Source organism: Sarcophilus harrisii, chromosome 2 (assembly GCF_902635505.1).
Source record: "Sarcophilus harrisii chromosome 2, mSarHar1.11, whole genome shotgun sequence".
Lineage (NCBI taxonomy): Eukaryota > Metazoa > Chordata > Mammalia > Dasyuromorphia > Dasyuridae > Sarcophilus > Sarcophilus harrisii.
In genome coordinates, this window is record NC_045427.1 from 75297529 (window position 1) to 75315218 (window position 17690).

General features: G+C 32.5%; 1 protein-coding gene across 1 annotated transcript in view; it reads right to left on the reverse strand.

The window, feature by feature from the left end:
* The window catches only part of CDYL2 (chromodomain Y like 2), a 241129-nt gene that overhangs the window by 171965 nt on the left and 51474 nt on the right, over window positions 1–17690 (reverse strand). The window lies entirely within an intron of this gene.

Genomic DNA, 17690 nt, shown 5'->3' on the forward strand with positions numbered 1-17690 from the left:
CTACTCAGCTATAAGAAATGACAAGTTTGAGGAATTCAAAGAATCATGACATCTGCAAGCAAAGTTAGGAGAACAATATACATAATAACTACAGGAAAAAAAATATGAAAGGCAGTCAGATGCATCCAACCATAGTGGAAGACAATTTGCAATTCTACAAAGTAACCAAGATGACCGCATGACCACATCCTTTGACCCAGAGAATCCACTAGTAAGCATATACTTTATCAAAATCAAGGTAGAAAGTTCTCATACGACACAATTTACAATATCAAATAACTGGAAACACAGCAGATAATCATCAACTGGGAAATGGCAAAAATAAGCTGTGATGCATGAATAGAAAGGATAATTACTATAGTAGAAGGATGAATATAAAGATTACAGAAAACCATGGGAAGAATATAATGAATTGATATAAGCACAATCAGAATAATATGAATTAATGTACAACAATATAAAATTGAAAGAATAAAAAAAAATTACCAACTTTGCCTCCAAAGAAAATACCAGAAAATGTACTATTTTCCCTTTTATACAGATGTAAAAGAGAACGTTGGGTGTAGAGCTAAAATGTTTAATTTACTGAACTACTTTGTTTTTTTCCTCTTCTTACTATCCTTTGGTTTAGGGACAAAAAGTGGAGATTCTAAAGTGAAGATAACATAACAAAACATATCAATAAGAAAATTTTAAATGTTAAAAAAGACAGCTGAACTCTACTTTGCTAATGACTAATTTTGTCTTCAGAAAATAGAAAAATACATTTAACTAAGTAGAGAATGGGAAACTACAGAAGTAGAATGTTGCACAAGCAGAAAAATGTGTTTTATTTTTGTTTTTTTGTTTTAACTGTTTTATTGTTGTTTGTTTTGATGGTTTTATTTGTTTAACTAGTCTTTTATATGGATAAGAGAAATTTTGATATGGAGATGACAGTAATATTAGGAAATGACAAATATAAAAAATTACTAATAAAAATTATATAAAAATGTAAAGCATCAATAAGACTTTAAAATACAAAATAAAGTACAAGTTGAATGATGGTTTCTGGATAGCTACTTTGGATTCCTAAGACAACTCTTTCTCTTCTTATTTAAAAGAACTGATTTCAGTTTGGGTCTTCATCATTTCCTTCCTGAAAGCTTCCTATTCCACCAGGGCTATCTCTCTAGAATTTTAGTTCAGGGAATCATAACCAAATATTCTTTTAACTCTTTTATCTTTGATATGGGCAAAATATGACAAGATTACTGCTGCCTCCCATCAACAATATGTTATGTCTCTCTGCTGGACTTGTAAATTATTTTTTGAACTCTTCATCTATTTCCTCTTTCTGTCCAAGTGGTCTGGGGCATATTCTGATCACAATACAGCTTCTCTTTTTTGTCTCCTTTGATCTTAATCCAAATGCTCTATACCAATAGCTCCCACTTAGTGGTTTATGAATTTAAAATTCCCCTAAGGAGATTTACAATAATTGGCCAAGGGGTTTGTGCTCAAAATTTTTCAATAGCACTTTAAACCGTAAATAATTGCCAAGTTGTAATATAAGTATTTTTTCATCCATTAACAGGAAGCTGTTTAAACACTATAGACTTATTTTTGCAGCAATTCAAAACCATCATGATCATAAGCACAATGACCTTAAGTGTTCATGCAGCAATTACATCAAGTTGTTTACAAATTGCTCCTGGGGTTCAATATTAACCTCCTAGAAGGGACCACTCTGAATAATACTATACTAGTACAAACTGATCCTGAGTATATGGATTAGGTTGTCCAAATGTGTCGGCCAGGGATAGACCTTCCTCGCACAGATTGTATCTGCCAAGACTAGCTTAGATAAGCAGTCCAAGGTAAAGCACTCTCTCTGTACCAGGCCAGCTGCTCTTGAAATTCTTGAAGAACATAGTGCTCATTACACAGAAAGCAAATAACATAGACCAGGACTAAAGAAGGTCTCACAATTCCTTCTAGAACTGTTCATAGCCTGACCTCATATAAAGTCCCATTTCAGGAAATAAGGCTACAGAAATGACCAAACAAGAGAAAATATCAATAATAAAGTCATATTATGGACTCAGGGATGCTAAAAATGCAAATTCAAAAGAAGAAAAACTTGAAATCCACTATAAGAAAAGGCAAGCTGGTTGACACAGTAGATTGAGCACTGGAATTGGAATGAGTTCAAATTCATCTTCAGACACTATCTATATGACTCTGGGTAAGTCATTTAACCCTGTTTGCCTCAGTTCCTTGTCTGAAAATGAGCTGGAAAAAGAAATGACAAACAAATCTAGTGTCTTTGCCAAAAAAAATCTCCAAAATGAAATATAGTTAGTTACAACTAAAATGACTGAATAACAAAATATTAAAGAAAAAAGAAAACAACCTTAAAAAAGTCACAGATTTGTAGTCAGATCTATTAGAATCTCAGAAAGAAACAGTTAGATTTTTAAAAAATATATAGTTTTAATTAAATAAGACTCTAGAGGAAAGAATTAGTAGAGAATAAATATCTTAGTCCTATGACTCCAATAACAAACTCCTTGATAATTAGATAAGATGAGACAGAGATCAGTGATGCCATGAGACAACAAAAAATATTAGAACAAAATCAAAGATTGAAAAAAATCAGAAAATGTAAGGCATATCTTATTTTTTAAAAAATTACTTGGAAAACAAGGCAAGGAAAGAAAATGTAACACAATCATTAGACTAGCTGAAACCTTCAATCATATATGTCCTACAAACTCTATTTCAAGAAATCATAAATAGAAGCTGCCCAGATCCTATAGCAGAGCAAAATGAATCATAAGAAGAACCACTGGTCATCTCCTGAAAAAAAGTTCAAGATGAAAATTCAAAACCAAAATGAGAGCTTCCGGGTAAAGAAATATAAATTTACTTTCAGTTTTCCCCCAAAGTATCAAGGAATCACAATCTGAATAATATTTTTTGAGCAAGATGGCAGCACTTCATTTGTTTTTTTAAAATTTCTCCATTATATCAAATTTAGTGTCTTTGCCAAGATAACTCCAAAATAAAGATAGATATAAAGAGTAAGATACAATTAAAATGACTGAATAATGAAATATTTTTTAAAAACTAAAAGAAAGTCACATATTTGCAATCAGATCTGTTAGAATTTGAGAAATCTCATCATACTACAAGATTGAATTAGCCTTGATACTCATACCTCAAGAATACCTGGGGTGAAGCCAAGACGGTAGAGAGGACCATGCTTCTTTCTGACCTTCACTCACAACCCTCACACTAATAGAAAATCCAGCCTCTGCATTATTTCTGGATGGCAGAATCCACAAATATCAGGAGGGCAACAAATTACCGACAGAAGATAATTTCAAAGATTGACAGAAAAGGTCTGTTTCAATCGGGGACCAAGGGAGGCAGGCCAAGCACAAGCAGACCGAGCATAGACACCAAGCTCAGAGCAGAGTCCCCTGATGGTGGGAGTTCCTTACAGTCAAAAACCTATGGGGAAGAATCTACTGGAATCTACAGCAGTGTTGGCCACTCTGCCCTGGCTGCAGACCAGCAGATCAGCAGAGAAGTTATAAAACATCCAACACAAACAAAGAAGGTAAAGAGTGAACCCCAAAACACCAGAATCTCAGGGGACCTGGCCACACCCACGAGCACTGGGAGTGAATCAGCCTTGAGCCAGGACAGCCACAGCTGCTTGTAGAGGAAGCCTAGGAAAACCTCTCCTGTCCTAAAAACAGAATTCAACCTTTTTTTAAAAAAATGAGTAAAAAAGGAAAAAGAACTCTGACCATAGACAGTTTTTATAAAGAGAAGAACAGATTTCAAACCCTAAGGAGAGTAAAAACAGATTGTCTCCAGATGAAGCCCCAAAGGGACATATAGCCTGGTCCCCACCACACGAGGCTCTCCTAGAAGAAATTTAAAAGGATCTTAAAAGAGAGCTAGAAGAAAAATGGGGAAAGGAAATGTAAGCTTTGCAAGAGGGCTTGGAAAAGGCATATAACTCATTAAAAGATATATTTGATAAAATGAAAAAAGAAAACAACTCCCAGAAAAACAGAATTTTGAAATGGAAAAAGAAAATAACTCGTTAAAAACAGAGTTTGGAAATAGAAAAAAAAAAAATTCCATAGAACAAAACAAGTCATTTAAAAACTCAATTGGACAAATACAAAAAGAAGTTTAGAAAAGTAAATGAAGAAAATAATTCACTAAAATTCAGAACTGAACAAATGGAAATGAATGAGTTGATGAGACAATAAGAATCAGTCAAGCAAAAGCAAAAAAGGAAAAAAAAAAAAAAAAAAAGGGAAAAAAATGTAAAATACCTAATTGGGAAAATAACTGAACTGGAAAATAGATCTAGGAGAAACAATATAAGCATTGTTGGACTCCCTGAAAACCAGGATAAAAAAAGAGCTTAGACACTATTTTTCAGGAAATCATCAAAGAGAACTACCCAAATGTCGTAAAATCAGAAGGCAAAATAGCAATTGAAAGAATTCACCAAACATCTCTTGAAAGAGACCCCAAAATTAAACTTCCAGGGAATATTGTGGCTAAATTTCAGAGCTATCAAACCAAGGAAAAAATATTACAAGCAGCCACAAAGAAACAATTCAAATACCGAGGAGCCACAATAAGGATTCCCCAGGACCTAGCAACTTCCACTTTAAAGGATCACAGGGCTGGAAATCTGATATTCTGAAAGGTGAAGGAACTTTGAATGCAGCAAACAATAAATTACACAGCTAAACTGAGCATTTATTTTCAGGGAAGAAGATGGGCATTCAATGAAACAAGTGAATTTCATTTATTTTTGATGAAAAGATCAGAGCTAAGCAAAAAATTTGACCTCCAAATAAAGGACTCAAGAGAAGCACAAAAAAAAAAAAAAAAAAAAAGGCCTCTTAAGAATTATGTTTCTGTTATGGACATACATAGAGAGTGCATGTATAATTTGATTTTACTGTAATAATATAAAAAAGAAACTAGAGGTGGAAAGGGGATTGTAAAAAGGGAAAAGTGAAGGTTAAAAGAGGGAAATTACATCTCAAGAAAAGGCAAAGGAAACCTATTATATCTGAGGGAAAGAACAGAGTGGGATAAACATTGGGTAACTCTTACTCTCATCAGATTTGGCTCAAAGAGAAAATATTAGATATATTTGGTTTATAGAGAAACTTCTCCCACCTTATTTAAAAGTAGAAAGGGAAAGGCAAAAAGGGAAGGGGTAGGCTAAATAGAAGGGAAAACAAATAGTAGAAGAAAGGTATAAGAAAGGGAGAAGGGACTCTAAGGAGGAGAGAGGGATTCTAAAGGGGGAGGGCTGCTTGAGGTAAGTGAGGCTCTTAAGTAAAATACTGGGGGGAAGGGAAAGGGGAAAAGGAAAGAGAAAAGTATAATCTGGGATTAATAAAATGGCAGGAAATGCAGAAGTAGTAGTTTTAACTGTAAATGTGAATGGGGTGAATTCTCCCATAAAACAGAAGTGAATAGCAGACTGGATTAAAAGCCAGAATCCTACAATATGTTGTTTACAGGAAATACATTTAAAGCAGAATGATACATACAGAATAAAGGTAAAAGGCTGGAGCAGAATCTATTATGCTTCAGGTGAAGTAAAAAAAAAAAGCAGGGGTAGCCATCCTGATCTCAGATCAAGCAAAAACAAAAATTGATCCAATCAAAAGAGATAAGGAAAGAAACTATATCTTGCTAAAGGGTACCATAGATAATGAAGCAATATCAATACTAAACATATATATATATCAAGTGGTATAGCATCTAAATTCTTAAAAAGAAGTTAAGAGAGCTACAAGAAGAAATAGACAGCAAAACTATAATATTGGGAGATCTCAACCTTGCTCTCACTGAACTAAATAAATCAAACCACAAAATAAATAAGAAAGAAGTTAAAGAGATAAATAGAATATTAGAAAAATTAGGTATGATAGATCTTAGAAAACTGAATAGAGTCAGAAAGGAATACACTTTCTTCTCAGCAGTTCATGGAACCTATATAAAAAATGACCATATAGTAGGACATAAGGACCTCAAAATCAAATGCAGAAAGCCAGAAATAGCAAATACATTTTTTTTCAGATCAAGATACAATAAAAATTACATTCAATAAAAGGCCAAAAAGTAATTGGAAACTAAATAATCTCATTCTAAAGAGTGAATGGGTGAAAAAGCAAATCATAGACACAATAATTTCATCCAAGAGAATGAGAATAATGAGACAACATATCAAAATTTGTGGGATGCAGCCAAAGTGGTAATAAAGGGAAATTTTATATCTCTAGGTACTTACTTGCATGAAACAGAGAGAGAGAATATCGATGAATTGGGCTTGTAACTGAAAAGGCTAGAAAAAGAACAAATTAAAAAACCCCAATCAAATAACAAACTTGAAATTCTAAAAGGAGAGATTAATAAAATTGAAAGTAAAAAAACTGTTGAATTAAAAAATAAAACTAAGAGTTAGTTTTATGAAAAAATTAACAAAACAGAGAAACCTTTTACTTAATTTGATTAGAAAAAGGAAAGAGGAAATTCAAATTGTTAGTCTCAAAAATGAAAAGGGAGCACTGTCTACAAATGAAGAGTAAATTAGAGCAATAATTAGGCATTACTTTGTTCAACTTTATGCCAATAAATTTGATAAGCTAAGTGAAATGGAGGAATACTTCGAAAAAATATAGATTGCCCAGATTAACAGAAGAGGAAATAAATTACTTAAATAATCCCATTTTATAAAAAGAAATATAACAAGCTATTAATCAACTCATTAAGAAAAAATCCCCAAGATCAGATGGATTTACATGTAAATTCTACCAAACATTTAAAGAACAATTAATCTAATTTTCCAATGCTATATAAACTATTTGAAAAAATAGGGAATGAAAGACTCCTACCAAATTTCTTTTATGACACAGTCATGGTACTGATACCTAAACCAGGTAGAACAAAAACAGAGAAAGATAATTATAGACCAATTTCCCTAATGAATATTGATGCAAAAATCTTAAATAAAATATTAGCAAAGAGATGACAGAAAATCATCCCCAGGATAATATACCATGACCAAATAGGATTTATACCAGGAACGCAGGGGTGGTTCAATATTAGGAAAACTAATAGTGTAATAGACTATATCAATAACCAAATTAGCAAAAAACATATGATTATTTCAATAGATGCAGAAAAAGCATTTGATAAAATCCAACACCCATTCCTATTAAAAACCCTAAAGAGTATAGGAATAAATGGCCTTCGGAAAGACCTGGAGAGACTTACACGAACTGATGCTGAGTGAAACGAGGAAGACCAGGAGATCATTATATACTTCAACAACAATACTATATGGTGATCAATTCTGATGGACCTGGCCATCTTCAGCAATGAGATGAACCAAATCAGTTCCAATGGAGCAGTAATGAACTGAACCAGCTATACCCAGGGAAAGAACTCTGGGAGATGACTAAGAACCATTACATTGAATTCCCAATCCCTATATTTTTGCTGCCTGCATTTTGGATTTCCTCCACAGGCTAACTGTACAATATTTCAGAGTCCGATTCTTTTTATTCAGCAAAATAACGGTTTGATCATGTATACTTATTTTGTATTTAATTTATACTTTAATATATTTAACATCTACTGGTCATCCTGTCATCTAGGGGAGGGGATGGGGGGAAGGAGGGGAAAAATTGGAACAAAAGGTTTAGCAATTGTCAATGCTGTAAAATTGCCCATGCATATAACTAATAAAAAGCTATTATTTAAAAAGATAATAAAAAAGGAATAAATAGCCTTTTCCTTAAAATAGTCAGTAGCATCTATTTAAAACCATCAGCAAGCATCATATGTAATATTGACAAACTAGAACTATTTCCAAAGAGATCAAGGGTGAAACAAGATTTCCCACTATCCATACTATTCAATATTGTATTTGAAATGTAAGCTTTGACAATGAGATGAAAAAGAGATTAAAGGAATTGGAATAGGTAATGAGAAAACCAAATTGTCACTCTTTGCATATGATATGATGGTATACTTAGAGAACCTCAGAGAATCAACTAAAAAGCTATTAGAAATAATTACTTTAGCAAAATTGCAGGATGCAAAATAAATCCACATAAATCATCAGCATTTTTATATATCATTAACAAAATCCAACAGCAAGAGATACAAAGAGAAATTCCATTTAAAATAACTGTCTATGGTATAAAATATTTGGGAATCTATCTGCCAAGGGGAAGTCAGGAACTATATGAGCAAAACTACAAAATACTTTCCACATAAATATAGTCAGATATAAACAATTGGAAAAATATCAAGCGCTCTTGGATAGGTCGAGCAAATATAATAAAGATGACAATACTACCTAAACTAATTTATTTAGTGCTATACCAATCAAACTCCCAAGAAACAATTTTACTGACCTAGAAAAAAATAACAACAAAATTCATCTGGAAGAACAAAAGGTCAAGAATTTCAAGGAAATTAATGAAAAGAAAAGTAAATGAAGATGGCCTAGTTGTATCAGATCTAAAACTATATCATAAAGCACCACTCATAAAAGCATTTGGTACTAGTTTAGAAATAGACTAGATGATCATGGAATAAGTTAGTTTCACAGAACAAAACAGTCAATAACTATAGCAATTTAGTGTTTGAAAAACCTAAAGACCCCAGTTTTGGAGAAAAGAATTCACTATTTGACAAAAACTGCTGGGAAAATTGGAAACTAGTATGGCAGAAACTAGCCACTGACTCACACCTAACACCATATACTAAGATAAGGTCAAAATGGCTTCATGATCTAGAAATAAAGAATATTATAAACAAATTAGAACAACTTAGAACTGTTTACCTCTCATATCTATGGAAGAGGAAGGAATTTGTGACCAACAAAGGCAGACACACTCTTTCATTCTTGCATTCGTATTTCTATCCCTAGTTGTCACATAGTAGGGGCTTAAATTTTTTGTTGTTGTTGAGTGACCTGGCAGCCATCTCTGCCATATAAGAGTTTAGAATATAATATTACAGAAGACAAATGATAAAGGTTTACAAACAAGAATAACTTCTCAAACAAGGCTGAATACACACACACACACATATAGCACATATGCACATATACATATACATACACACACTTATAGAGGAAAATTTAATCTTTAATCAAATAGATGACTTTCCAAATAATCTTGATAAAGATACCAGAACTAAGAGAAAATTTTAAAATGAAAATCCAATTATCAAGAGAAACACAGGAAGAAAAATGCATTTAAACAATTAGCGACTATATGATGATGAAGTGGGCTTATATGCTAATAGAGAGAAAAGAAATAAGTTTCCCCCTCAGAACCTTAATGTCTTCAACAATCATAAATAAAGCAGAGAACATGGGAAAAGTTTTTGATATTTTGATGAACTTAAGAGGAAAATACAGAGGGACAGAAAAAAGAATATGCTAAGGAAGAAAAGAGGGAAGATAGGAATAAGACTTACTATCTCACATAATCAGAGTACATGAAAAGATGACACTTAATTCTCATTTTTATATAAATCAAAAAAAGGAAGGTTAAATACACTCCACATATGTACATACATACACAAACACAAAACACCTCAATTGTTTGATATGGAAATACATTGAACTTAATAATGAATCAAATGGAAATGGAAAGAGGAAATAGAGGTATTGAGAGGGAATGGTTTTATGGAATAATTAATCACAATAAGTTATGTCTTCAGAGAATGGAGGTCAAGGTTAGGGAGAATAAAAGTAAAGAAAGAAATGGTGATAACCTGCAATAAGCAACTGGGTGAGGAGTAGAGAAGAGAAGTAGTAGAATGGATCCAGGCTGCATCAAATATAGTATTGAGTATATTCCTCTCCAAACACTTTCTTCTTAGTAAAAAGAGGATCTGGGTAGAAAAAAAGGACAAAGTATAATATTCTTTAATGGGAAGAAGTACACAATTACAATCATAACTATAAATGTGATGGAATTAACTCAGCCAAAGAAAAGGAGTACAAAAAGGGTAGTACAATAAGAGTAAAAGGAATAACAGAACAATAAGTTACTTACAAGAAATATACTTGAAATAGAAAGAAAATCTAATTATAAGAAGAAATAAATGGTAAAAACATAATTTCTTTGAGATCTTAATACACTCCTATCAAAACTGAACAAATCTAATCAAAACAATCAAGAAGCAAAATAAAGAGAATTTTAGAAATTATATGTAATACAGCTCTAGTAATTATTGAACAGGAATAGAAGGGATTGTACATATTTCTCTCTTTTACATAGTGCATTTCAAAAACTGGTGCCACACAAGACCAATTTAAATTTCTTTTTTTTTTAATTATTATAGCTTTTTATTTACAAGATATATGTATGGGTAATTTTTCAGCATTGACGATTGCAAAATCTTTTGTTCCAACTTTTCCCCTCCTTGCCCCTATCCCCTCCCCCAGATGGCAGGTTGACCAATACATGTTAAATATTAAAGTATAAATTAAATACAATATATGTATACATGTCCAAACAGTTATTTTGCTGTACAAAGAGAATCGGACTTTGAAACAGTATACAATTAGCCTGAAGGAAATCAAAAATGCAGGCGGATAAAAATAGAGGGATTGGGAATTCTATGTAGTGGTTCATAGTCATCTCCCAGATTTCTTTTGCTGGGTGTAGCTGGTTCAATTCATTGCTGCTCTATTGGAACTGATTTGGTTCATCTCATTGTTGAAGATGGCCATGTCCATCAGAATTGATCACCATATAGTATTGTTGTTGAAGTATATAATGATCTCCTGGTCCTGCTCATTTCACTCAGCATGCAAGTTCATGCAAGTCTCTCCAGATCTTTCTGAAATCATCCTGCTGGTCATTTCTTATAGAACAATAATATTCCATAATATTCATATACCATAATTTATTTAGCCATTCTCCAATTGATGGGCATCCACTCAGTTTCCAGTTTTGGGCCACTACAAAGAGGGCTGCCACAAACATTCTTGCACATACAGGTCCCTTTCCCTTATTGACCAGTCTAAATTTCAACAAAGAAGGAACAAACAAAAGAAACAAGCATTTATCAAGCACATACTATGTGCCAGCCATTATACTAACTGCTTTACAAATTTTTCTCACAAAAATTCTGAAAGATACATGCCCTTACTATCTTCCTTTTTAGAGTTGAAGAATATTCAGACAGAAGTTATCACACAGATAGTTATTCTCTGAAACTGGATTTGAAATCAGGTCTTCCTGACTCCAGGCTCACCTCTATCCACTACGCTACCTAGGTACTTTAAAAATGAGACAAATCCCAGAATTTTTAAGATACAGCCACAAAATCCTGTAAGGACTAAATAGGTCCATAAACAACAACAAGAAAAATACAAGAAAAAGATCAACAAATTGGACATAATTCTAAAAAATCAACAAACTTTGAATGTCAACTAAACACTTAAATGAATAATGAAAATTAAAAAATAGTTTAAAATAGAAAAGAAAAAAATTAATAAGTAACACTAAGATCTGGGCTTTTCTACGAAACTAAACAATACAACTCAAAATGACTAGTTAATTTCATTTACAAAAGAGAAAGAAAAACTAAAGTGTAGTACCAAAAGTGAAAAAGAAAAAAAATCACCAAAAAATGACTTAAAAATACTGGAAATTATCTGGGAACTGTCACTCAGATATAAAATAGATAAAATACACAAATATAAAATACCCAGATTAACAAAATAAGAAATACAGAATTTAAAAACTAAATTCAGAAAAAGGAATTAAAAATCATAAACTCAAAAAGAAAAAAAATGTAATTATTAGTGAATTTGATGAGTCATTAAAGGAACAATTAATTCCAATATTAAATAAAGCATTTGCAAAAATAAGAAGAGATCAAATTCCTTCTTTAGTACAATTATTGTTTTGATGCCTAACACAGGGAGAGACAAATCAGAGAAAGAAAATAAACCTAATATATACTAATACAAAAATTTTAAATTAAATATTAGCAAAACAGAAACACATTAAAAAGATTATACATTATGACAAGATAGCATCTATATAAGTTTGGCTCAATTTTACACAATCTATAAACATAATAGCCTGCATTATTAACAAAACATTCAAAAACACATTAGCATTGTATCAGTTTTATCAATAGATATAAAATATAGATATAAATAGATATAAAACATAAAATAGGCTTTTGGTAAAAATACTTATGTAGAAAAACTGAAAACCACTAAAAATAAATGTATCTCTATTTAAAATATTAAATAGTAGCTTTCTAATGTTGTATTTGCTTACAAAGTTGTAAAAGTTGTATTTGTTCATAAATACAAAGTTGTATTTGCTTATAAAGTTGTATTTGCTTACAAATACATATACATCTACATATATGTATCCATATATAAATAATCAAAATAAATTAGAAGTTTTTCTAATAAAATCCATGATAAAGTGAAATTGATTATTATTTATTATAATGCTAGAAGTGCTAGGTAAAGCATTAAGACAAGAAAAATAAGCTAAGTGAATAAGCATTCACCCTTTCCAACATCTCTAACCCCTTCTCTCCACTTCCTTAGTTTAGATCCTCATCATCTCTCTCATTATTAAGGCAACAGCTTAAGAATTGTTTCCCTGACCTGTATGTGCACGAATGTTTGTGGCAGCCCTTTTTGTAGTAGCTAGAAACTGGAAACTGAATGGATGTCCACCATCCAAAAGGCTATTAAATAAATTAAAAAAAAAAAAAGAATTGTTTCCCTATTTATATATTACTTAGTGTGTGTGTGTGTGTATGTGTATGTGTGTATAACACACACACACATATATGTTCTTTTTTTTTAATAGCCTTTTATTTACAGGTTATATGCATGGGTAACTTTACAGCATTAACAATTGCCAAATCTCTTGTTCCAATTTTTCACCTCTTACCCCCCACCCCCTCCCCCAGATGGCAGGATGACCAGTAGATGTTAAATATATTAAAATATAAATTAGATACACAATAAGTATACATGACCAAACCATTATTTTGTTGTACAAAAAGAATCAGACTCTGAAATACTGTACAATTAGCTTGTGAAGGAAATCAAAAATGCAGGTGGGCATAAATATAGGGATTGGGAATTCAATGTAATGGTTTTTAGTCATCACCCAGAATTCTTTCTCTGGGCGTAGCTGGTTCAGTTCATTACTGCTCCATTGGAAATGATTTGGTTAATCTCGTTGCTGAGGTTGGCCAGGTCCATCAGAACTGGTCATCATATAGTATTGTTGTTGAAGTATATAATGATCTCATGGTCCTGCTCATTTTACTCATCATCAGTTCGTGTAAGTCTCTCCAGGCCTTTCTGAAATCATCCTGTTGGTCATTTCTTACAGAATAATAATATTCCATAATATTCATATACCACAATTTCACATATATATTCTTAAAGGACCATGACATCACTTGTCATTACGTTCAAGTGAATTGGATTTAAGTGAGGGTTGTGTAGTCCCCAGACTGACTTTCTCCTCCAGAGCCATGTCGATTCAATGACAAGATATCAGGATAGAGATGATGCAGTGGGAGACTTCATCCTTTTTAAGGTAGGGCCTTTCCCAGGTCTCAGTTTGAGTGAGGTAACTCCCATTAAGTGATTAAGGCTAGGTAAAAAATAGAGCAGAGAATAGTCTCTATTACCTAGTCCTGAAGCAATGGAACATACAATGGAAAGATCAGGGAGTCAGAGGTTTGGGCTAGACAGTCAGAGGTCCCTTTCAGCTCAGTTTCCATGATTTCATGGTGCTGAAGTTGCTTACAGTTATGAGCAGAAAAAGAAAAGAAAAAGTTTGAGAACCTCGGACCCACATTGATGAAATCACCAATCCTTGAAGATATAATATTTTGTATGTGTGTGTATATATGTATGTATGTACACACATGTGTATGTACATATATATGAATAATTATTAGTGAGAGATGAGGTAGGGAACCAATTAAGATGATACATCCATTAATATGTAACATGTATGCATACCATATGTACATATGTATGTGTACATGCACACATATGAAATTAGGAAGGAATGCAGATTTGAAATATCAGTAATTTGATACTAAAAAAAGAGAAAATTAGGTCAAACAGATTAGGTATACAATATTCAAAAACAAACAATGATAGTGTTTGATAAACCCAAATACTACAACTACTTTGGCAAAAAGTTCATTATTACTTAAATATTGCTGAGCAAACTGGAAATCTGGCAGAATTCAGGCAAAGTCAAACATTCAACATTGTAGACCACAGCATGATCTAGCAGATGTCCCTACATGCTTATGTACCATTATGTCTCTTGGACATCAATTCAAGATCTTCCTGAATCCCTTGGTTCTTAAAGGCAAGATTTTGCCTTATTGCTAAGACTGTTCCATTCAACTTATCAGGTCACTTCGCATCTTGTTTTCTCTCCAAGTCCACATTTATCCCCTCCACCTGTTCTATGCTAAGTTGGATGTATCCCAGTCCCTTTTCCAGGTCCCCTTTATATATTGTCTTCCCATATGAGAATGTATTTATTTTCCAGGCAGTAATACAATTACTATAGATTCATAATTAGAAAGATAGATATGTAGATAGACAGACAAATCAATAGGTAGGTAGGTAGGTAGATAGATGAATGGTGGATGAATGGATGCAGGATAGATGGATAGACACTAAGACAGACAAACGGATGGACAGGTAGGTAGGTAAGTAGGTAGGTAGGTAGGTAGGTAAGTGGATGGATGAATGGATAATGGATGGATGGATGGATAGATAGACAGACAGACAGATGGAGATGGGATGGAGGAAGGGTAAGAGAAAGTAAGGGGGTGCTTATATTTTAAGTAAATTAGAGGCAAGGAAGAAAATCCTCAACTATGGTCAAACAGAAGATCAAAACAGATCAAAGAAATGGTTTTTATAACATAAAGTTGAAAAGCCAAACCAAAAATAAAATCAATGCAGTTAAAATTAGAAAGGAAACGATTAACTCGGGTGGGAGGAATTTTTGAAGCAAATTTCTTTGATAAGGTATGGTAACCAAGTTATCTCACACACACACACACACACACACACACACACACACACACAATTGGGAAGGAATTGGCAGCAAGAAAAAACTAGCCATGTTACATGTTACCTGCCTCTACCCCTGGAAAAAATAAGAAAAATCAAATTTAATAAATTCTTGATAAGTAAAAATTCATGAAGCACCTAATGTGTGCCTAGCAGTACCCTAGACATCAGGGTAACAATCAGATTTGTTAAGAATAAAATAATCCTTACTCTCAGAGAGTTTACAAAGATTACTGAAGCTTTTTTTTTTTAATAAAAAGAGAAGTTCAAAAGGAAACACAGCCAAGTACAGAAATTTTGAAAGTAACCTATTTAATTTATTATATAGTTTTCTTTAAAATTATCCATATACCGATATGCCATTTTACACATTTTTTTCAGTTCTACTTTGCATATGGAACTGTTCTTTTTTAGATCTCAAGTCTAATGTCCTTTTGTTCAGAGAAGATAGAGATATAATATGTATTAGTTTATTCCTAATTCTCGCACTACTTTAGTTTTTTAGGTCATCATTAAGAAATACATATATACATATATAAATTATTCTTTAAATCTGCATATTTTTATTTGAATCACTGAGGAATTGAGAGAATTATTTCATTTTTTTCAGGAAATTAAATGTGTCAGGCAAGAAAGGGTAGCATTATAACACAACTTTTCTCTGTCTAGTGAAGGGTTCCCATGTTTTTCAAGGCTCATTGACAGACTAGTAAGTAGCACTGACTAGTAATGACTGTTTACATTGAGCCATCCCACACTCTCTCTATGCATCTGAGCACCAAAAAGTCCCCCAGTGGCATGAACAAATAGTGTATTTAACTTACTGCAGAACATATTTAATGACTTCTTCCCTGTACCATGAAAAGGATGAGAGGAGGTGAAAGAAAGGGGAAACAACTTAAGATAACAGATCATATGGACTTGGAAATAACTTAGAAGTCATTTTTCCTGAGTTCATTTAATAGCCAAGAATCTGGCAAAAGATCATTCATTGATCCATAATAGTACAGAGCTGTACTTGAATTCTTGAAGGCCAGTAAGTCACAAACTCTGATAGATTCTGCCATGCTAGAAATACTTCAAGCACGGTCCCAGTAATAATCTGTGTCTACTTCCTAAGTACTAAGCTAATTAAATACAGAAAGAATCAACACTAATAGCTGAAGTTGATCAGGATCCAAAGGGATTTTGATTGATTGGAGCACTGGGATAAATCCAATAAAATGAAGATAAGGACTTGCCCTTAGATACAAAAAAAAAAACCTTCAAAAACATAAAATGGAAGAGGCATTTGCTCTGAAAATGATCTGGAGGTTTAATGAGTTGTGAGTTCCACATAAGTTGAGCTTATTATTATTATTATTATTATTATTATTATTATTATTATTATTGTTATTGTTATTTTTAGGCAGACAGAAAACTGAATAAAACCTGGGTCTATATTAAGAGGTTCACAGCTTCCAGGAACTGAGGCTGATAACTTTACTATATTCTGATCTTATAGGACTTTATTTGGAGGTGGTGTTCAGGACTAGATGCCACAATTTAAGAATGACATTGAGCAGCTAGTGTCCAGAGAATAGCAATTTAGGATACCTAAGGACTTTGATTTCCAGACACATGAAAATTGATTGGAGAAAAAGAGTATGTTTAGCCATGGGAAAACATGGCACTTGTCTTCAATTATATAAAAGGTAGACATTTTGGAAGACTAAAAATTTGGCCCCAGAAAGCAGAACGAAGAGGAAGAGTTGTAAAGAGTCCCATTTAGATCTGATGTGAGAAAAACAAAAACAATAAACTTCCTAAATTAAAATTTTTAAAAAGTTGAAAGGGATGACTTAAAGGGTTTCTCCTCCTAAATTGAAACTAAATGGGAAATACATCATAGATTCCCTCTAGAAAGAAAAATCAAGGAGCTGGTAGAGTTTCTATTACCATACATCCAAGGATAATAAGAATTATAGTTTCATGGGACATCTGGCCATTCTATGATTCATTGCTTATGGTAAGTATTTGTTAAAAAGACCACCATGAAAATTACTGCAGTTTATATACAAATATTGCAGAGAATTATTCATTATGGACATTCTAAAAGAACTTGATAAAAATAATAATTATAATCATTATTAAAAAGAATTATAGCAATAACTATAATTTGTATAGTATTTTCAGGTTTGCAAAGCACTCTATATATATTATCTCATTCTACTTTCACAACAGCTAGAGTGAAATAGATCCTATTATTATTCCAATTTTACCGATAAGAAACTAAGGCAGTGTTAGTTAACTAACCTAATTAGCCAAGGTCTCAGAGTTGGTAAGTACCTGAGATATAATCTAAACTCATATCTTCCTATGTCTATATATGATATTCTATTCACCTAGCTACTCTTTATATTAGCTCAGCATAAACTTTGAACAACAGGTAGGAACAGACAAGGATGGCAACAAATATGTTGAAAAAATGCCTGAAGTAAGGCATGTAAGAGTCCTAGAGATATGTACACAATCCAGAAGA